The 20,147-nt window shown below is 37.1% G+C and overlaps 1 long non-coding RNA gene across 1 annotated transcript in view; it reads right to left on the bottom strand.

Annotated features, from left to right (window-relative positions):
• The window catches only part of LOC132711085 (uncharacterized), an 85,292-nt gene extending 65,451 nt beyond the window's left edge, over positions 1-19,841 (bottom strand). The window contains exon 1 of the long non-coding RNA XR_009621874.2: positions 19,724-19,841. This is a non-coding gene — a long non-coding RNA (uncharacterized LOC132711085). The remainder of the gene's footprint in view (positions 1-19,723) is intronic.
• Between the last annotated feature and the right edge of the window lie 306 nt (positions 19,842-20,147).

Below are 20,147 nucleotides of genomic sequence, written 5' to 3'. Positions count from 1 at the left end.
GTCTGAGGGTTGAGATAATATGGAAATCCAAATTAGAGAAGGCACAAGAGCTGAATAACTGATTTACATTAACGGTGCAATTCTTTCTGCCATAAACCATCCCCTAAAGAGTAATCAGGAGAAAGTCCATGCACAAAAACTTCCCCCTCCCCAGTTAAGAATGTCACAGCCATAGAGCCATATGGGAGTCAATGTGGTCTAGTGGCTAAGGCACCAAGCTAGAAAATGGAAGACTGGGTTCTAATCCTGCCTTAGCCATGAAAGCCAGTTGGTTGACTTTGGCCTGGTCATTCTCCCTCAGTCGAACTCACCTTACAGGGTTGTTGTGGAGAAAATGGGAGGAGGGAGGAGTTTTAGGTGAATTCATCGCCTTGAGTTGTTTACAAAAATAATAAAGGTGGGGTATAAACAAACAAATAAACAAACAAATAAGTAAATAGCACTATCCTGTGGGTTGATAGTCTCCTTCAAAATTATTCCAGCCTTTGCTTCTCCTGTGCAATCCAAATCAAGATTGCTTGGTTTTGCTGTTAGATCATTTATGTAACTGCCCATTTTCCTTAACCCTCAACTTGATTATAGTTGATTCTTTTCAGCATTGTGAAAAGAGAATTTAGCAGAATTTATAGCAGAACCTTGGGAACTGGATTTCCTTTATGTTCTATCAAAAACATGAGGCCAAACCCTTAAGTAGCTGACAAAAACATTTGTTGGGATTACACCGATCGCTCCGACTTTGTTTTATAAAAACTATCCCTGAATGCAAAATCTTCATTTGTCAGCAATTTTTTTATTCCCATTTGTTTTACTGCATATTTTCTTAGGGCCAGCATTAGAATATTTCCTGTTTCTATACAATCCAATTTTTTTGGATTAAAAAAATCAATTTAATCTGATAATGTTTTTGTCTGTAAAATTTAGATCTCACATATTCATTCTTCAAAATAAACCTAGGCTTTCATAATACTTTCTGAGAATACTTTCCTCATTTAAAGAGAAAGCATTTTAGTATTTTATAATCTTCCTTTTACACTTATATACTGAGAATAATCATTCAAATGTCAGATGAAATACTGTTCAGTCCATAATAAATCTCTTTGCTTTTAATGTATCAGAAGGCACCTGGCTATCATGCCACAGCAAACTATCTCACTGGAAATTCTGACTGTTGTGTTTCTTGCCAAATCCTAGTGTTTTGTTTTAAATTTTACATCAGTTTACCAAAATTGCTTTCTCTTACACATGCCCAATTACACAAATATATACAAAATAGTATATACATTTATTCTACAATGCCAAGAAGAAAAACTAAACATTGTAAAGGAATTGAGATTTTAAATTGCTGAAAAGTAAGAGTAGGCTTTTTACATCTGAACTCAGAATTTTTCCGGAGCTGTAGTTACATCCATCTTTCAACTCAATATGTTTACAGATAATTTGGAAACAAAACAAAATGTGTCTGTTTCTATTTTCTTTTCCTTTTTTTCTTCCAGTGCATAGAACCAGTCCCGTGCACTCATTCTGGTTGTAGCAAATAAAAGCAGAAGGTTTCAGAAGCAAACCTCTGCATTTTAACAACTCTACTACGTGGGAAGCCACTTATGCAGAATAAATATGCCCTATAATTAGTGATGTGCCACTGTTATTTATGGTTACCTTATACATAAATAAACTCGAGGCTCTGACATTTCCATCCCAAAGGCTTTTATCTCCATAGCCATAGATCTGCAGACAGATTTGTTGTAAGTAACACTATCATTGTAATAAGTTTGAAAATCCATTATTGTTCCAATTCGTCTGCTTTTGCATCTGCATAGCTCCAGGCTGGGCCTGTGGTTCTGATATTGTCTGGTTGATTAACAGCCACCGAGTCGCCATTGCGGCTACAGCTCCCCAAAGTATGTCATTTGACTGAAGCTAACAGGAGGTGACTGGGCAAAGCAGTTTCACCTGAGGGTGGCCAGGGTCAGAGGCCGCTCGTAATAGCTTCTACATGCATCTCCAGACCTGTAAATGAGACCAGAGCCTGCCTTGCTCCAGTCCACTTTCTTTGTCTTAGACGGATGCTCTAATCAAAGCAATTACCCAGCCCGTGATCACAGCCACTGATCCAGAGATGTTTTTGCAGACACTCGTCTGGAATGTTCTGAATCCCCTCAACCATACTGTGTTGTTTAAAAATAAAGGGCTAATGTGCTCCAGCAAGGTAATAAATCAGCCTCAAAGAAATCCCTTGGAAGGCTAGTGGACACCCTTTCACCATTAACTTAAACAAAATGCTTATGCTGGCGATATTAATAGAATGGGAATGTTGATTGGACCTATTTTTAATTATTCATATTAATATTTCATTGAGTGCTCCAGGTCTTGCATTGTTTTGCTGACTCTTATAACAACGGGATTGCTCACAGAGCGAGAAGAAAAAGAAGGAGCTAAAATTAGATTTTCAGTGTATATTACTGAGATAGCCACACCTTCTTACACTGAAATTATATACAACTTTGTGTAGTGGATACTGGCATTTTAATTAATTTAATTTTGATTCATTAATCAATGACTGTCACATATCAAATGCAAATTCAGGACAAGGAATAGTGCTTTTAATATTATAAAAAGCCTGAATAATTACCTCAGAAGAAAAGTACTTTCAAGTAATGGTTGCTCATACTTTTGATGATTATTCATTTAGTTTATTTTTTTTCAACACAATGTTTATTTGGAATGTTTTTTTTCTAACAAGGCAGAGAGAGAGAGAGAGAGAGAGGGAGAGAGAGAGAGAGAGGGAGAGAGAGAAAGAGAGCACAGTTTAAATTTGGTCAGTACTTTTATAATGCAATGATTTTCTCAGTAGAAAAACATTTTTTCAGTAGAAAAATTATTTTTTTAATTTTATTGAGATTCATGCCTTCCCTCAGATCCCATATTTCTCTTTCAAATACTGTCTACATATGACAGTTCAAGCCTAAGGATGACAAAGATCTGATAATAAAGAAGGAAATGCAACATTATATTTACACAAATCTGTTTATTTTTTTTTAAAAAAGGAGCGGCAATTTAAATAGGTCACATCACCCAGACCTTTCTGTTTTAATATCCTTCTTAAATGGATTAAATCACTTGCTGCTCCACAAAATGCTAGGGATTGGGACCTAAAAAACCTCTAGCTCTGAAGCGGTTGAGGGTGTAGAAGGTACTACAGGAAGCGTTTGTGAGGCTGCACAATCCACGCTGAAAGTCTATCAGGAAATATGAGAAGAAAGATAAGAGGGGTCCTCTTATTTGTGTGACTTTGCCTGATAAATAAAAAGTATCTTACTATGAAGTTTTGGAAGTTCTTGGCCAATGTTCCTTGTTCCCCTTAGTCATGTCTTCAGAGTCATCAGACTGTCTGTATTAAGGTTGTGAGTGACAGGCAGATATGGCCAGCAGAGTTAGCCTCCTGTCCCAGGCTCTTTGAGGCTCTACCTGGATGAAAACTCCTTTTGTAACTGGGCCTGATTAGTAGGGCATGTAGACAGAACAGGGCACCCTTTCTTGTTGTCTGTTCAAGTATAACCTTTCAAAAAACCCTGTTTGTAACTTATCTGATGGCCATCAGATTATATATCAAGGCTTCCCGAAACCCTGTTGGAAATTCAAGTCCAGATTAGCCAATGTCATAATGAAAATGCTTCTTTGGCCTTGATTGGGCTCCGTCAGATCTTCACAACCCACCCTAAAAATCCTGTCTGCATGCAGCACAGACTGTTTTATTTGTTGTGTTCATAGGCCTTTCATTTATTATAAAGAGGGGAGAAGAAAAATTTAAAATTTAGCCTTGCTATAAGCCATACAATACAGCCTTGCAGCCTTGCATTTATCTCAGGGCAGCTCACGTTCTTCGTCTTCAAAAATGAGCTGCGGGGGGGAGGGACTTTGTCACCTGTAGGGCTGATCTACTTCACAAGAGAGTGAATTGTCTGAATGCAAAACATGATGGTGGAAACAGGACAGGTGGGGAAATCTTTTTTTTAAAAAAAAATAGGGTGTGGTGTGTCAGCGTATTCTATGGAAGACAGAGCTGGGAAGGAATATTAATGAATAATAGTCCTTCAGGACTATATTTTTCAGAAGGGAAGGTCAATGACCTAATGGCAAAGACATCCTCTCATACTTCCATTGATTGTATGCCCTCAAATGCAGTGTTTAGTTGGATTCGGCTTGCTTCTAGGCTAGTAACAGTAACAGAGTTGGAAGGGACCTTGGAGGTCATCTAGTCCAACCCCCTGCTCATGCAGGAGACCTGTACTAGGGATTCGAACCACCGACCTGCTGACCTTTCTGATCGACAAGCTCAGTGTCTTAGCCACTGAGCCACCTAGTCAAAGTAAATTCCAAAGTTCCTCAGCAACCTTAACCAGTTGACTAACACAGCACCCCTTTCTTTAATACTGGCCACCGCCATCACTGCAATGGGAGATGGGGATCATTTATAGACAGTCCTATAGGATGGAGTTCTGGAGTTTGATCTTATTAGGGCCACTGATTTAACTTCAAGTATAGAGAGATTTTTAAAGATCCTTAAACTGAATGACTTTTGCTAAGATAGACAAAACATACCTCAACATTTACCTGTTGCTACACTTTATACTTTGGTGCAGTGGTTAAGATATTAAGCCAAAAAAAAAAAAAGGAGACTATGAGTTTTAGTTTTGCCTTTTTTCTTGGGCACAAAGCCAGATGGGTGAGTTTGGGCTAATCACTTTCTTTCAGCCCTAAGAAAGAGGCTATGGCAAGTCAGTTATGAAAAACTTGCCAAGTTTTGCAAGGACTTGAATTGGACACAATTGAACAGGGGGGAAAAAGGGCGGGGGAGAAAACATACTAGGAAAGTACTATTTCCTTTGGTAGTCATTGCTAACTAACAGTTTAATATCATTAAACATTACAGTTTTAAAAAATAAAATTATTAAGAACTAAGAAAAAGAAAAGAGTAAAAAGAAAAAAAAAGAAGTGCAGAAAATAAAAAAAATAGAAATGAAAAAAAGATATAGTAAAGAAAAAGAGCCTTGGTAGTACAGTGGTCTAAGGCACCCTGTTATTAAGCTGGTTATTAAGACCAGCTGCCTGCAATTACTGCATGTTCGAATCTCGCCAAGGCTCAAGGTTGACTCAGCCTTCCATCCTTTCTAAGGTAGGTAAATTGAGGACCCAGTTGTGGGGGCAATAAACTGACTTTGTATAAATATACAAAAGGATGAAGGCTATTGCTGAGCACATTGTAAGCCGCCCTGAGTCTCCGGAGAAGGGCGGCATATAAATCAAATTAAAAAAAAAAGAATAAAGGCCTGACTTCCCCCTTATCTCAAAAAGTATTAAATATTTTAATAAGTTATCATCTTTTCTTACAATACAACAAATGCTATTTTTCTTCCATATCTCATCTCTTATCTTTAAAAAAATCCTTAAAGCCTCATCATTCAGTCCTGATTAGCTAAGTAAGGGTTACCAGAGATAATAATATATGTATTTTAACCTTGATCAAGTAAACAAATTTTAAATTCCTTCCTTTTAATAGTCCTGCTCTTAAACACTTTAAGTAATGTTGTAAAACTTGCTTTCATTTTTTTTGCCTTTTCTCACAAGATTCTTCTAAATGTTAACAAGTCTATTTTGTAAATTTAATATTGGAAAGTGATACAGGTCACTTTTTCAGTAAGAATATCCTTTTAAGTAGTGAAATATCAGCTGGTTTCATTTGTATATTCAGTGTAGCTTCTCTTTTCCATGTCATTTTTGTAACCTGTCATGTTTAAATTCCCTTTCAGAGCAGGCTCAGTATTATCCAGTAAAACATGTTCCTCTTCCATAACATCTTTTAAGGACAATATCTATAATGGCAGGCACTCTTAAAATAAACTTCTAGGTCCATTGTTCATAAATATCACTCAATATATCAAAATGCATTGATATTTTAATGATAAAATGATTATCCTCCATTCTATATTAGTAAGTCAAATGTAGGTGTTCTTCTCTTTTAATTGTAACCTTTGCTTCCTTCTGGTTTCATCTAGTGTCCATCCTTCAAAGTCCCGTGCTATCATTAACAATCCAAAGCAACAGTATATGCCAATCACAGTTTGGGCTAAGATGGCATCTCTTAAAGTTCTAAAGTTGAAGTTTAAGAGATGAAGGAACTTAAAGTTCCTTCATCTCTTAAAGTTCTAAAACTACTGCAGAACACTGTCTTGCACTTTCCTGTGAGGAGCAACTGTATGGAAGACTTGTGGGTGATTCCAAGTTTTCTCCTTGTCCAGAGAGGAATCCTGAAAAGTGGATCCATTTGCCAACTCTTCAGTTTGCTACAGCCATCAGTTCTACTCTCGATCTTTCATTTCTTCCCCAGAAATCTTGTTAGCTAACAGTGTTGGTGTTATATTTTTTTCTGTTTCAATCCTTAATTAAAAGCAAAGAGAAGAGAACTAGGCTCATGCATTCATTCCATTTATTCATTCAAATAGACTCTGTTATTCTGTTCTGTATGTATAAATATTATCTTTTTATCTGTCCTGTCCCAAGCTAAGCACACACAAATGCACAAGAGTGCCTTATTTTTCTTTACTAAACACACACATTTGCAGTATAGAGAAAATTTCCCCCCATAGTTCAGGAAGTTTGGCTTACAAGAGTTCCTAGTCAAAACCGCATGCAAGAGAGTAGTCATGCAGAGTCCAAGGGTCAGAGTTTGTAGCAGATTCATCAGCTGGTCCAGGTTCAAAGTCAAGATTGTGAGGTTCACAAGGCAAGGCACATAGAGTGGGAGTTAATAGACAGTTGTTATCAATGGATAGGTTGTGCTTGCGGCTCCACTTCAATAGAAGCAAGGCCAGTGTAGTTCATTTAGCAGGACAAGACTCTTTCCATGCAAGTAGTCTCGCAGAGTGCCTTTGCTCTATTCTCTTTGCAGCCCACTGAGCTCTTGCATTGGAAGGGAGGGTGAGAAATCCATGCCCTCATCTTCAGGGAGCAACAGCAGCTGTTTTTTTTTCTGCGTGCTGGTTTGCCTCAACTCTTCCATCTGCTCAGACAGCAGTCCGTCTGGTGGTGCTGGAGTTGACTGTTCATTGTCTGTCAGCACTTCTGAAGCTGGCTCTGGCACTGGCTGCTCCTTGTCAGTCCCTTTCTCTGATTCTGAATCTGAGCCCACCATGACAATATGCAAAATCACAAATTGCCCTATTGAAAAGAGTTTTCCAATAGGAAAAAAAAATGCTTGTATGTTAGGCTAACATATAAGCAGTTTTTTTTCTATTGGAAAACTCTTTTCAATAGGGCAATTTGTGATTGTGAAGAATATATATGTGGGCAGGCTGTTTTCACTTTATTGGACCATGTTCACAAATAACTATAAAGTTAGACTTTGATCCTATGAATAGAAATAGGGATAAAAACTCTTCACTGACACATATGATTGTTCTTACCTAGAATGAATTTCCCTGAAACTGTTTCCTTGGAATTTGCTTTCAAGTCAGAGGATGAAGCTTCACAGCCTGTGTGTGGTATGTGCATGCTTTCAATTTCACTCTGATAAAATGGTTGTTTCTATTGCTAGAACTGCTGTAGAAACGTAGTACCTTTTACAGGGAAAACATACAAGAATTTTGTTTGATACAACATGTATTGCATTGTTAAACAGGCTCTTTAAACTAAATCCTTTGAGGCACTAACAGCAGAACCACAAATTGCTCTAATAGTTTTGGGTTTGAGCAAGTAAGGAGCTGTGGAACAGATGCAGATGTGACTGGAAATAGTTTGTGTTTTGATATTGTGCTGAGAAATGCTCCTCATAGAAACTGAGGAATTCAAAAAAAAAAAAAGCCTTCTGGTGCTCTCTTCATTCCAGTAACCCACAAGTGCTGCTTCTCAGCATCTAAAAATGAAGCATAGATGGAAATACTGGGGAATAAATCAGTACTTGCTTGGAAAAACATACTTTAGGATGGTTGGGCTTTGGGAGAAACACACAGAAGTAGATATAGTATAGAAGTACATAAAATTATACAACAAATGGAGAAACTCTGTCTTACAATATTAGATGGCAGACTTGACCAAGCAAAGCAATTCAACACAGACAAAAAATAAATGTTATTGATTTATTCATTCATTCATTTGCAATATTCACATCCCACCTCAATAATATTTTTTCATGAACTGTGGGTGGGTAGCAACAAGGATAGTATTAAAAAAAGTTAAAGAATAATGTAAATCCATAATAAGGCACTGAAGAACAACAAAGAGCCAAAATCAAGCTGGACCTAGAGGGTTTCAGAAATGCTTTAAAAAAATGCACACCACCCTTAATCAATCTGTGGGATAACTAGTATAAGATGCTTGAGTGGCTGAAAAGAGGGGTTTGAATAATGCTATTGATAAAACTGTACATGCCTGCTAAGTACACTGGTTACATTAACCACAATGTCAAAGGCATTAGGACTTTCAATACCAGCGGCTAGAGAATACAAATGGGTACCGTGATTATGTGTCCTTTAAAGGATAGTTCTTTATTTCAGAAAGCTGTCCTTTAGATTTATTCATTTTTCAAAAACTCACTTTTGTCCTTTATTTTGATCATTTAACTTTTACCGTGCCAACTCTACCACTTAATGCAAAGTCTTTCACATTCAAGTGGAAAATATGGAAATTGAATTGTCCTTTTAAAGTCAATTTACATACACGATTTGATTTTAGATATTTTTCATTAGAATATGTCTTTTGAAAAGTTTTTGAGGTTTTGATCTTATATTTCCCTGTGTAAAGCAAAGTTATGAACATAAAGAATTCTTATGAACCTCTTTCAAATGTGTCCCCTTGTCCGGTTTGTCCTTTATTTTTTTTCAAGAAAATATAATCACCATGTAAATGGAAGACCTCCTACTGTACCATTGCTTGACCTGTTGTCTTCTCAGAAGCATTTCACTGATCATTGTGGGATCTTATGTGCCTTTATTTGATCCTGACTAACTATGCTTATATTATTCTCTTACATTTAGTATCAACATTAATCATTATCTCTGGTACCTGGGGAAGAAAAACAGGTAGATGTATGATAGATGACATGTAATACAGTCCCACCATTCCCTGAAGAGGCAAGTAGAACCACATAACTATTTCCACAATTCTGACTGTTCAAAATTACAAAGCCTACGTGGCATAGAGAAGAGATGTAAATTGGCGGCCCATGGGCTGGATGCGTCATGCGCACCCCAGCTCCTCAAAAGGAAAAAAAGTTGAGATACATCATGTGACAGCAACATGACGTGGCAAGTTTGACACTTGTAGCATAGGGCCTGTTTACTTGAGGGACAAGTTGTCTCCCATTTGCCCAGTTGGTTTGATCTGGCAGAGCTGACAGACTCTGGATTCTATCAATTAAACAATGTTTAATTAGGACACTGAAAGCACACCTTATATGTAGCATAGACTGCCCTCTGGAATGATGTCCCCCCCCCAAATTCAAATGTTCCACCCTACAGGTATTACAAAGGGCACTGATGATATGATTCTTTGCCCATGCCTTTGGAGAGAATGAGTGATGTCATTTTTCTCCTTTTCTTTTCTTTCTTTTTCTTTTTTTTTTTTTTTGTTCCCTTCCCATGAAATACCATTTGAAGTAAGAACTGGTGAGACCACATAATAGACAAAATAATTGAAAACAAAGAAGCTAAAGTGCTTTGAGTCTTTAGAATTCAAACAAACAAGCCAGAGGTGGGTTTCAACAAGTTCTGACCAGTTCTGCAGAACCGGTAGTGGAAATTTTGAGTAATTCGGAGAACCGGTAAATAACACCTCTGACTGGCCCCGCCCCCATCTATTCTCTGCCTCCAGAGTCCCAGCTGATCAGGAGAAAATGGGGATTTTGCAGTAAATTTCCCCTGCCATTCCCACCAAGCGATACTCACCAAGCCATACCACGCCCACCAAGCCATGCCCACAGAACCGGTACTAAAAATATTTGAAACCCACCACTGAAACAAGCATTCTACCATGTAACACCTCAGATTTAACAATTATTGATAGAAAGACAAAAAAGTTAGACTTTCTGTTCTCTGGAGAGAAAATAGAAAAACTGGAGAAAATCATGACATGCAAAGACCTACAAATAGAAGAAAAAAAACTGTGACAAAAGAAAGCAAAGTTAGTATCAATAGTAGCAGGCACTTTAGGTGCAATCCCAATACATCTGGTGGACCACTTGAACGCCATCACCATTAACAATGTCACCATCAGTCAGTTGCAAAAAGCAACTTTACTAAGCTTATATTCTGCAACCAAATCTTTAGCACCATCAAGCAACAACATCAACATATCCCTAGGGAAGGACTCAATAGGTTGACAAAAATGCCAAATCCAGTCTAAACACCTGGCTGACTGTATGGCAAAACATAATAATGCTTGCAATCCAGCAGAATAAAGATGGACCATTGAAACCCATCAATTACATTAAAGTGCAGAATTAAAGCACCAGTGTAGAATTCACAGTCCTTCCAGATTGTCATTTTGAACAGTTATCTACATCCCTGAAAAAAAACAACCCATTACAGGTGGGATCTACTTCCCCACAAATCACTCTTCGTTGTAATATTGGCCTCTCCATAACTCATCACCTGCATTATGAAGGATCTTTATATTTGTACTCAGACAGATCCTATTTGTCTTGTGACTGTATCTCAGTTGCCATATTTTCTATTTTTTCAGGTCATATAGTCCTGAGCAGTAATAGAGATTATCTGCTTTAGGGGGAAAAAAGCTTGACTTCCTTAGATGGTGTTACCAATGACTATATTAAATATAATGGATGGTTCTGTAATGAATACATTAAATAATACCAATAAGAATTCTATGCTGGGACATAGACACATATCTGCTTTGATATGTTAGCAGCTGCCACATCCTGAAATGCCGTAGTAGTTAGTGGCCATCAGTAAAAATCAAATATTGAAATGCTTTTAACTTAATTCTAGTTTACTAACCCCAACCATTTCACCCCTTTGCTTTGGAGACGGCCCAGTCTGATACTGCTTGGTGGCTCCTGATAGAATTATTGCAAGGCCATTCAGTTGTCTTTGCTAACCCAAGAGTGAATTGGCTGCATCATAAATATTCTGCATAATTTGAAAGGGTAAAAAAAGAAACATCTGCAATGGATTTAATTGTAAGTATAGATTATAATTTCTTCAGCATACCTCAAACCAATTCAGTAATCAAGCATTTTATTTCTAGGACTCCTCTGGAAGGTAACATGTTTTTGCATTTTTATGTAGTTCTTAGTTGAACTACAGATTTTATTAAGTTTTAAACCAGAATTGCAAAGCAGAGCAGCCACACTGATCATTGTTTGGGCAGCTTTGATTCTAGGCAAGACTGTTTCACTGATATTAACATATTTGTTTACTGAATTCATTTTTAAAAATATACCACCTTTTTGCCCTAAGCTCCTTAGTTTCCACAGAGTTTTTGTTAATTCAAATGCACCTTGAATGTTAAATCAGCAAAACAAAGCTTAGTTTGGCCATACAATCTCAAGATGCACAAATTCTTCTTTGAACCATGACCCACTCACCCACTCACCGACTCACCCTTCCTTCCTTCCTTCCTTCCTTCCTTCCTTCCTTCCTTCCTTCCTTCCTTCCTTCCTTCCTTCCTTCCGAAATTGACCCCCTAAATTAATCCAGCATGATGGCTCCTGAAAGTCTTTTTACTTCTTTTTAAAGAAATAATAATCTTGTCTCTAGTCTGTGAAAGTGCTCTAAATCCCAGAAGTGAGATTGCAAGAGAAATTTCCCTTTTGTGGAGGCAAAGGCTTATATTGAAGTCTGTGATGGTCCTGGTCATTTTATTAATTAAAGCCATCCTTCCAAATTCAAGCTTTCATCCTATCTATTTATTACTCCAATCTGATTAATGTGTATGTCTCTGTGTTAAGATAATTTAGAACAGGGTCTGGCTTGATTGGATTGGAATGCTGCATCCCGAAAGAGCTTGGATAATGTTTATGGCTTTTGGGAGCTGTGGGTTGAAAAGCTATCCATCAGCCTGGCTTCCCCTATATTGTGTGACTATAAAGTTTTGTTGATTAATAGGAATTGAATGCAAATATTCATCTATTGGGGGGAGTCTTAGGCATGGACAACTCTGCCTATTAGTTAGTTGATTGTTTACCTAGCCATATCTCTGTGCCAACTCTTAAGCCAAGTTCTTTGAACCACATATGTAAAAATATTTTGAATATAATACAAAACAGTAAGTATGCAATTATAGTATCACCACAGAGATAAACAATTACAAACACAGAGAAGCAGCTCTTGAAATTTCAACAAACAAAAGAGAACCTCAAAAGCCATTACAAACTTTTGAAAAGTCTGGAAGCACTTTTTAAAAAGAGTTTTCACTTTAGCCAAGGAAAGAATACAAGAGTACTCACATTCAGGATGCTACATATGCAAAGACCCTCTACTTAGCACCAAAAATCAAATATAAGTCAGTATTTTGACAGAGTGCCTTAAGAACAGTTTACACACACACGGACACACACGCACGCATGCACACACACTGTCTAACTCATATCTAACTCATAATATTTGACAGAGTGCATTCAGTTAAATACTAATTTAATTTTGTAGTCATGAGATGAACATTCTGCTAAATTGGAGTTATTCATATGCATGCACTTGGGGAATACTGGCATTATACCTTACAACTGTTCAAACATTTGACCGAATAGCAACTAAATAAAACAACACTGGAAAAACAAGCAAAAGATGAGCATTAGACCTGCAGTTTAAAGATGTTCAACCAAAAAACATTTTTCTTGGCCCTCAGCAAAAAGTCTGATTTTATTTCTCAATCACCCTTTTAAGGTCCTTTGTCTTCCTCACAGTCCCTCATGGTTTCCTCCAAGGACTAGATTTGCCCGCCCCCCCAAAGGATTTTATTTTCTTAAATCCTTGGAATCTAAATGTCCCTCTTGCCAAAAGCACAACTATTTCTGTTTCACTTGCTGGTGTACAAGCTACTGTAAAACCAGCTCAATATTTGTTGAATTTTATATTTAGGTCAGTGGTTCCCAACCTTTTTTTGGCCATGCCCCACCTAAGCATCTCTAAAATCCTGATGCCCCCCTCCCGCCTGTGACATATAATTCTTACTATTCAAAAAGTGAACTCCTACTCACGTGGAGGAAGCCTAAAAGGCCATTATCTTGGTTCTGATTGATTAACAAGGTTCTGATTGCCCCCATTAAAAATCAAATTGCCCCCTATGGGATGTGGGCCCCACGTTGGGAATCACTGATTTAGGTAATTGAGATGACCCTTTATAAAGTAGATTGGTTGTCTGTTATTTTCTAGGCTAAATGCAAAATGCTAGTGTTCAATGTCTCAAAATTTGGGTGCCCTAAATTCTGTCCTGTGGTCTTCATCATCAGCTCCAGCCTTCTGAAGCTAGGCATGCATACATAAGATCTAAATTCTTCTTGGAGGCTATTCCCTTGAGGAATGCTCTGTTGATACAGATTTATTAGACTGCAACCTTGTATTGCTTAAGGCTGTCCATGAAAACATGGGTTTTCGAGAAGGCCCTTGTTTAAAAATTCATAGCCTCTGAATGTACTTTGGCTTTTTTGTTTTCTTGTTATCTTGATAAATGCTATTATTCTTGGAGTTTTAAGATTGTTTAAAAGAGTTTAATTTCTTGCTCAGATTTCAAAGATTTTTAATCATGGTAGGCTTTGTTGCCTTGAGTTCCCTTTCATGGAATTAGGTGTGATATAATTAATTAGTTATTGTCAAATCTAGTTGGCTTCCAAGTGACTACATAGACAAATGCTTGCCATCTTGACCTCCTTTAGTGATAATTCATTGCTCTTCCAGGGACATTCCACATGTCTCTTTGAACTCATCCATCTACCTTCTCCTTCCCTTAGCCTTGCCAAGCATAATAAGCATCAAAAATAAATAAATTAGATGTGAATGAACTAAAGAAGCTGTTTTACTTCTGTAGCAAAGCCTGCATGACAGGTTGTACCATATCATTTCCTCAAGGACCAATTCTGGGCATAGCTGGACCAGAAAGGAAAAAGAATTCTTCTTTGTTGTTCTTCCACATGCACCATGTCAAGTTTACTGCCCTAGATTTTTCCTGTGAATTGTAATAACAAATACTTGAGCTTTTGAAAGAAGTCTGGCGTATGCTGCTGTTCTCTCAGAGACAGTATCTCTATTGCAGAGCACATGACCCAAGGAACCCTGTGCTCTTCACTTGTCTGCTGACTGATTGAAACAGTCCTTTCTTTTGTAGTCATGAGCTCACAGCCCAAAGTTAGAAGTTCATCAAGCACCTGGTGGACCATCAGGCTTTGCTGTAGAACTGTATTTGAGTTTGGAATGCAGCTTCTGCTGGCTCTCATTAACACAGTAGAAATAAGAGAGGCGTTTTAGTTATAATAATTTGCCAAATCAGGCTTTGTTGTTGTTAAAACAGAATCAGTAACAGTAATACTATAATAGAGTCTGGGTGGTTTTCTAATCCAACTTCCCGCTCAAGCAGGAGACTCTACACCTTTTTGGACAAATACTTATCCAAATGAATCTCAGAGAAGTACCCAGATAGCAATCAGTAGACTGGTCTTCCTCAATCTGAAGCCATCCCCCCAAAAAATCAAGTTATTCCCAGAATGCCCCATCAGTTATAATTTAATTTTATATCATTTATTCAATTTAGGCACCATCCAAACTGATTCTGGGTGGGATACAATAAAATCAAATAGAATAGAAAATATAATATTGTAATTTTTTAAAAAATCTCCAGATTGGAGAAAATTGTTCCAGAGATATATCGCCTCTTCAGTTTCTAATCTTAGATGACGTGTTTATCTTCTGTTCATAAAGTAGTAACAAAAAAGTTTTAAAACACACACACACAGAGAGAGAGAGAGACAAATATGTATCCTGAATCCTGAAAAATTAAAGTAATTTGGATTTCCATATCAAAATGGAAAGCAGCAGGAACATGAAACCCAATTCTTGAAAATTTGCACAACTAAATCCTATGAAATCCACTGCAATTCAAATGGGAACCTGAGAATTTCCAGATTTATGAACAATTTTGTTGGTTTAAGGAGATCAGGTCCGATAAGATGAGGAAGATAAACATGCTTTTTCAATTTTTTCCAGAATTTTCTCCAAATTCTTTCAAATTGTGTTTCATTCAAAAATGGATATGGAACAGGTAGAGTTTCTTTATATATTTATGAGATGTCATAAGCTCTTTTCCTCAACTCAGTTTTTCTTTTGCTGCTAAAGGAAGCTCAAGTAAAAATCTGAAAACTTGAAATTATTTGAATGAACCACAAAAAAAAAAAGTCCTTTCCTGTTTCAAAACATTCCTGATGCCAAATCACAGAGCAAAACACAACTTCTTATTTCAATTATGGAAGGCAGCCCAAAATATAATATTATTTCAGAACTATAAATTGTATTGCTGGAAGTAATAACAATCTCCTTCTTAAATCTCTGAGGACACTTCTTTGCCTCTTTGGTCAAGGATTTGAATTCGTAAGGCTGTAATATATGTGCTTTATTCTACTCCAGTATCCTAACACCAACTATTGAGAGTGCAGTGTTGGATAAAACTTTAAAAAGCAGTTTGATTTGTTCATGCTATGGGCAGCAATTCTGACTTTGGAGGAAGTGAGTTGTTGTTAGAATTTGGGGCTCTCTTCTTACATGTGTATATTACCTGTAAGCATATGTCACTTCTGTAAATGCAGTGTCATCTTTCCCATATATTAATTTTAACAAAACAAAAGAAACAACTTTACAAAGAATAGCATATTTCTTAACATCCTTTCAAAGAACAGCATATTCCACCAATCATTCCCCACCCCCTTTCTTAATTTTCATGTGTATTCTAGAGCAAGATGTGATACCTGTAACTTTCCCAATATTTGTCCATACAAACCACTCCTAGCATCCCTGATTTTTGGATTTGTTGGCTGAAGTTTTGAAAACTGTAGTTCCCAGTTCCTCATCTCTGTTTAGACCATTGGATAATATGTCTAAACAAATAATATTTAAACATCTCGTTCATATTTCTGTAATTCTTGTAAGTAGGAAAATGTGGGAATCATCCAATTTGGGCTTGGGAAGTTAAATTCAATGTGACAATTAACAGCAGGAGAAGACTAGGCCTTAACAACCAAGTTAACTTTGATTCCTGAAAATAATGTTTCCATATGTTTTGTGGAATGCTTCTTCACTCTTTTCTTTGGAACTGAATCAAACATCTCATATCCCATCCCCTAACACACATCCACTTAGAATTAGACCCATACAGATGATGAACTTTAAGGATTTCCAGATGAACATGCACTCTCCGTAGCTGGGTAGTATGAACTTTTATTTATTTTTTACGTATTTATTTGATTTTTATCCCACCTTTATTACTTTATAAGTAACTCAAAGCAGCAAGCATATATAATACTTCTTTTTCCTCCTCCTCTTTTTTCCCATAACAACAACCTGTGAGGTGGATTGGGTTGAGAGAGAGTGAGTAGCCTAAGGTCATCCAACTGGCTTTCATGCCTAAGGCAGGACTAGAACTCACAGTTCCTAGTTTCTAGACCAGCAGATTCACCACTGTTCCAACTGTTGTGGCAGAAAGACCCTTCCATACCAAACTAGGTCTATCAGAGTCATAGTTGTAAATATACTAATGTGTGGCAAAGTCTGAAGGTTCATAAAGTGGAACACAGTCTCTCCCATTTATCAGTCAAAGCAGTTGACTCTGTCTTCTAGTATCCCATGGCAAATGGTATTGTATATTTATTTAGGCTATAAAGCTTCCCTACATTTTCTTCATGACCCAAATTCAATTTCTCTTCCAAATAGTACTTCTAAAATTACAGTTCAGCATACAGTCTTTAGAGAACACTTGGAAAACTGGGTGTACTTATTTATTTTGACTTCAAGATGTAAATAGTCTATTATTTTACCTTAATTTCCCCTCTTTGGGATGTACTCGTATGCATGTCATTAATCTTTTTGATCTTGGTCATGAAGGTGGCAAAATAGATAGAGAAACTATCAAAACTAGTAGGTATATCTACTGATAGGAATGAAGTTCTACTTAATTTAATTTCTTTGAGCAAATACATTGCTCTATTGTGAAAACAGGGAAAATATGTGTTTAGCATATGCCTTGAAAGAATGCAAAAGATTATTAACTGAGACCAATTAGAGATTGTAGACATTGGATATAGGCTTCTTGATCTCTCTTTTAATACAGCTTTCAATACTCTTGACCATAGTATCCTTCTAGATTGGCTCCAGAGGTTGGGAATTGGTGGCACTGTTTTCCATTGTTGCAATCAAGGAAAGGACCAGTTGCAATCAGTATTGGCTAGGTCCATCCTTTGTAGGAGTGTTCAACGCTCTTTCACCTTTACGTGAAATTTCTGGCTGAGGTCATCCAAAGATGTGGAGTTTGGTGTCATCAGCACTATAATTATTTATTATTTATTTAAATGTATTATAGCTGCCCACTCCTATAGACTCTGAGCATCTTAGAAATACAAATACAAACAATATATGCAGTTAAAACATACAACTCCACAGGCATCTTAGGCTAAAACAATCATAACAAATCAAGCCAAACCAGTTGTATCTTTTGAACCCAGGGCACCCGAGTGAGATCTCAAATTATGTTCCTGTGCTTGGAAGTTGAAGGGGTTTCCAACTCACTCCTACCAAGACAGATTATCTGTGGGCATTAGGGTCACCTGGATCTGGGAATATTCCATCGTTAACCTTGTATTGGCAGGTACTTCATCATTTGGGAATGGTGTGCATTCAAGAGCCTTCCTGGACTCATAGCTCTTGGTCAATGAGCAGGTGATACATGTGGCCAAGAAGGTATTTGCACAACTCCATCTGATATGCCTGTTGCATCCTTTCCTGGATCAGGAAATCCTTCCAGACAATCACTCATGCTTAAGTACTGCATGGGGCTGTCCCTGAAGACTACTCAGAAACTTCAGCTAGTCTAGAATACAGCAACACAGGCAGAAACAGGAGTGCCTTGATATGTCCATGTGACATCCTTGCTTCCTGAGTTGTACTGTATGTACAGTATGGTTCCAGCTGTAATTCAAGGAATAAATAAATAAATAAATCCCTAGATGGTATAGCACCTTGTTATTTGAGGGAATGCCTATTTGTCATAGTGTCTACTCAGCCAGTATGAAGCAATAGGGTTGGCACACTTCAAGTTCATAAATTAAACAATGTCATCTATCAGGATCCAGGAAGTGTGTCTTCTCTGCCATGGTATCTGCCCTCTGAATTGAGGTGCCTCCCCAGCCTTGGCCTATGGTGATTGCAGTTCCTAGAGGATATGTTTGAGGATGTTAATGTAATTAGCTGGACTCATCATCTGCTCTTGTTCTTTATTCTTGTTCTTTTTCCTTTCCTTTTCTTTTTAAATTTATTATATCGTATTTTCAATTTTATTCACTTAGGCACCTTAACAATGCCTAAATGAAGTTTGGAGTGGTTTGGTACCTAAATTAAATTATACTAATCTAATAATGCATGGGCTAGAAGGTACACATAGTAGTATATAGGGTACACATAGTAGTATATAGAAACAAGGTACACATAGTAGTATATAGGAAAGGCAAATATTCATTTAGATAAAATTTTCAAAGTCTTTGTAAGACTAAATATCAATAGACTATAACCAAGGCACATAAATGCATTTAAAACAGTACCTTCAATAAAACCCCATCTTCTTCTACAGAGTCTGTTTGTGCACTCTAATCTTCTTCAAAGAGCTTAATTTTGGTCTTCCACCTTTCAAGATTAGGCAGGTTGTTTTCCTCTATGCAATACTCTTTTTAGGAAAACTCACCTGACAACAGCATCTTTTCCACACTGAATTCAAGTTGATAGTATAACTATAAAAGATTTAATTGACTCATCAGCTATGCTTTCTCTGCTTTTCTTTGGCCTTTGCCTTTAAGATTTTATTGCTACCGTTTACCACCCTGGAAAATGTACATGCATGGCAATTTACAAACATTTATAAATAAATAAATTAAGGAATTATACTAGGGATGTGAACAAAATGGAGAAGATGTTTTGTTTCAGGAACAAAATAACCCTGTTCAAAATGTTCCATTAGAATGCTCAAATTGGCTATGCTTTAGTTAAATAAAAGTTGTGTGTTATAAGAGGAGGAGGAGGAAGAAGAAGAAGGAGGAGGAGGAGGAGGAGAAACAAGAACTACTACTACTACAGACCCTACAGCATATACTCACTTTGAAAAATGCTCCAAGGCTCAAGAAATCAACCCAAATAAAAGCAAAGGTCATTTGAGCTATAAATGTTTTCTGAAACTCAACATGGCTCAACATGTGATACAAAAATCTGCATAGCACAAGATTGAACCAGAATTCAACAAACTAATGCAGACTATTAACGCACAGCAAAAAGCATAAAACCTCAACAATATTAGCAAAGAATTGTGTCTGAAACAGAACAGGCCTTGGACATGCTCATTGACTTTCTTTCATTTGCCTGTTACCTCCATACACCAGAAACAAAATATATCCCATACGCAATCCATCCACATGAATTCTAACTTCCACAAAACAAGTCGTTTAAGAATAAGCAATACTGCAACTTACTTCCAGGCAGCTGCCAGGAGTCGTGAGTCCTTACTGAAGAAATAGGAAACAGCAGAGTTACTCTTGACATAAGGCATGTGGTTATAAACTGCTGCTTTCCCTCAGCTTTCCATTTCTCAGATCATCCCATCCAGGCTAGGCTTATAACAACAGGGACAGTTTCTGTGTCTCAACATACTAAGCTAGGGGAAAAAAATATATCCCCAACCTAATCACAAGTCATAAAATAGAAGTTCAGCTGCAGTGCTCAGGATAGCTAAAATACTTGACACAGCACCACTGGGAACAGCAATGTTTTCATCTGAAATATGGGGTTTGTTCTGATAGCTTGGAACATTTTGAACTTGGAACATATGCCTAAACTATATTATTTAAACTGTCTCCATATCTGAACCTGTGATAGCTGTATAAAATATGGATGCAT

Source organism: Pantherophis guttatus, chromosome 1 (assembly GCF_059756535.1).
Source record: "Pantherophis guttatus breed Tessera chromosome 1, ASM5975653v1, whole genome shotgun sequence".
NCBI lineage: Eukaryota > Metazoa > Chordata > Lepidosauria > Squamata > Colubridae > Pantherophis > Pantherophis guttatus.
Note: the sequence above shows the minus strand (reverse complement) of the source record. Positions and strands in the feature narration are given on the sequence as shown.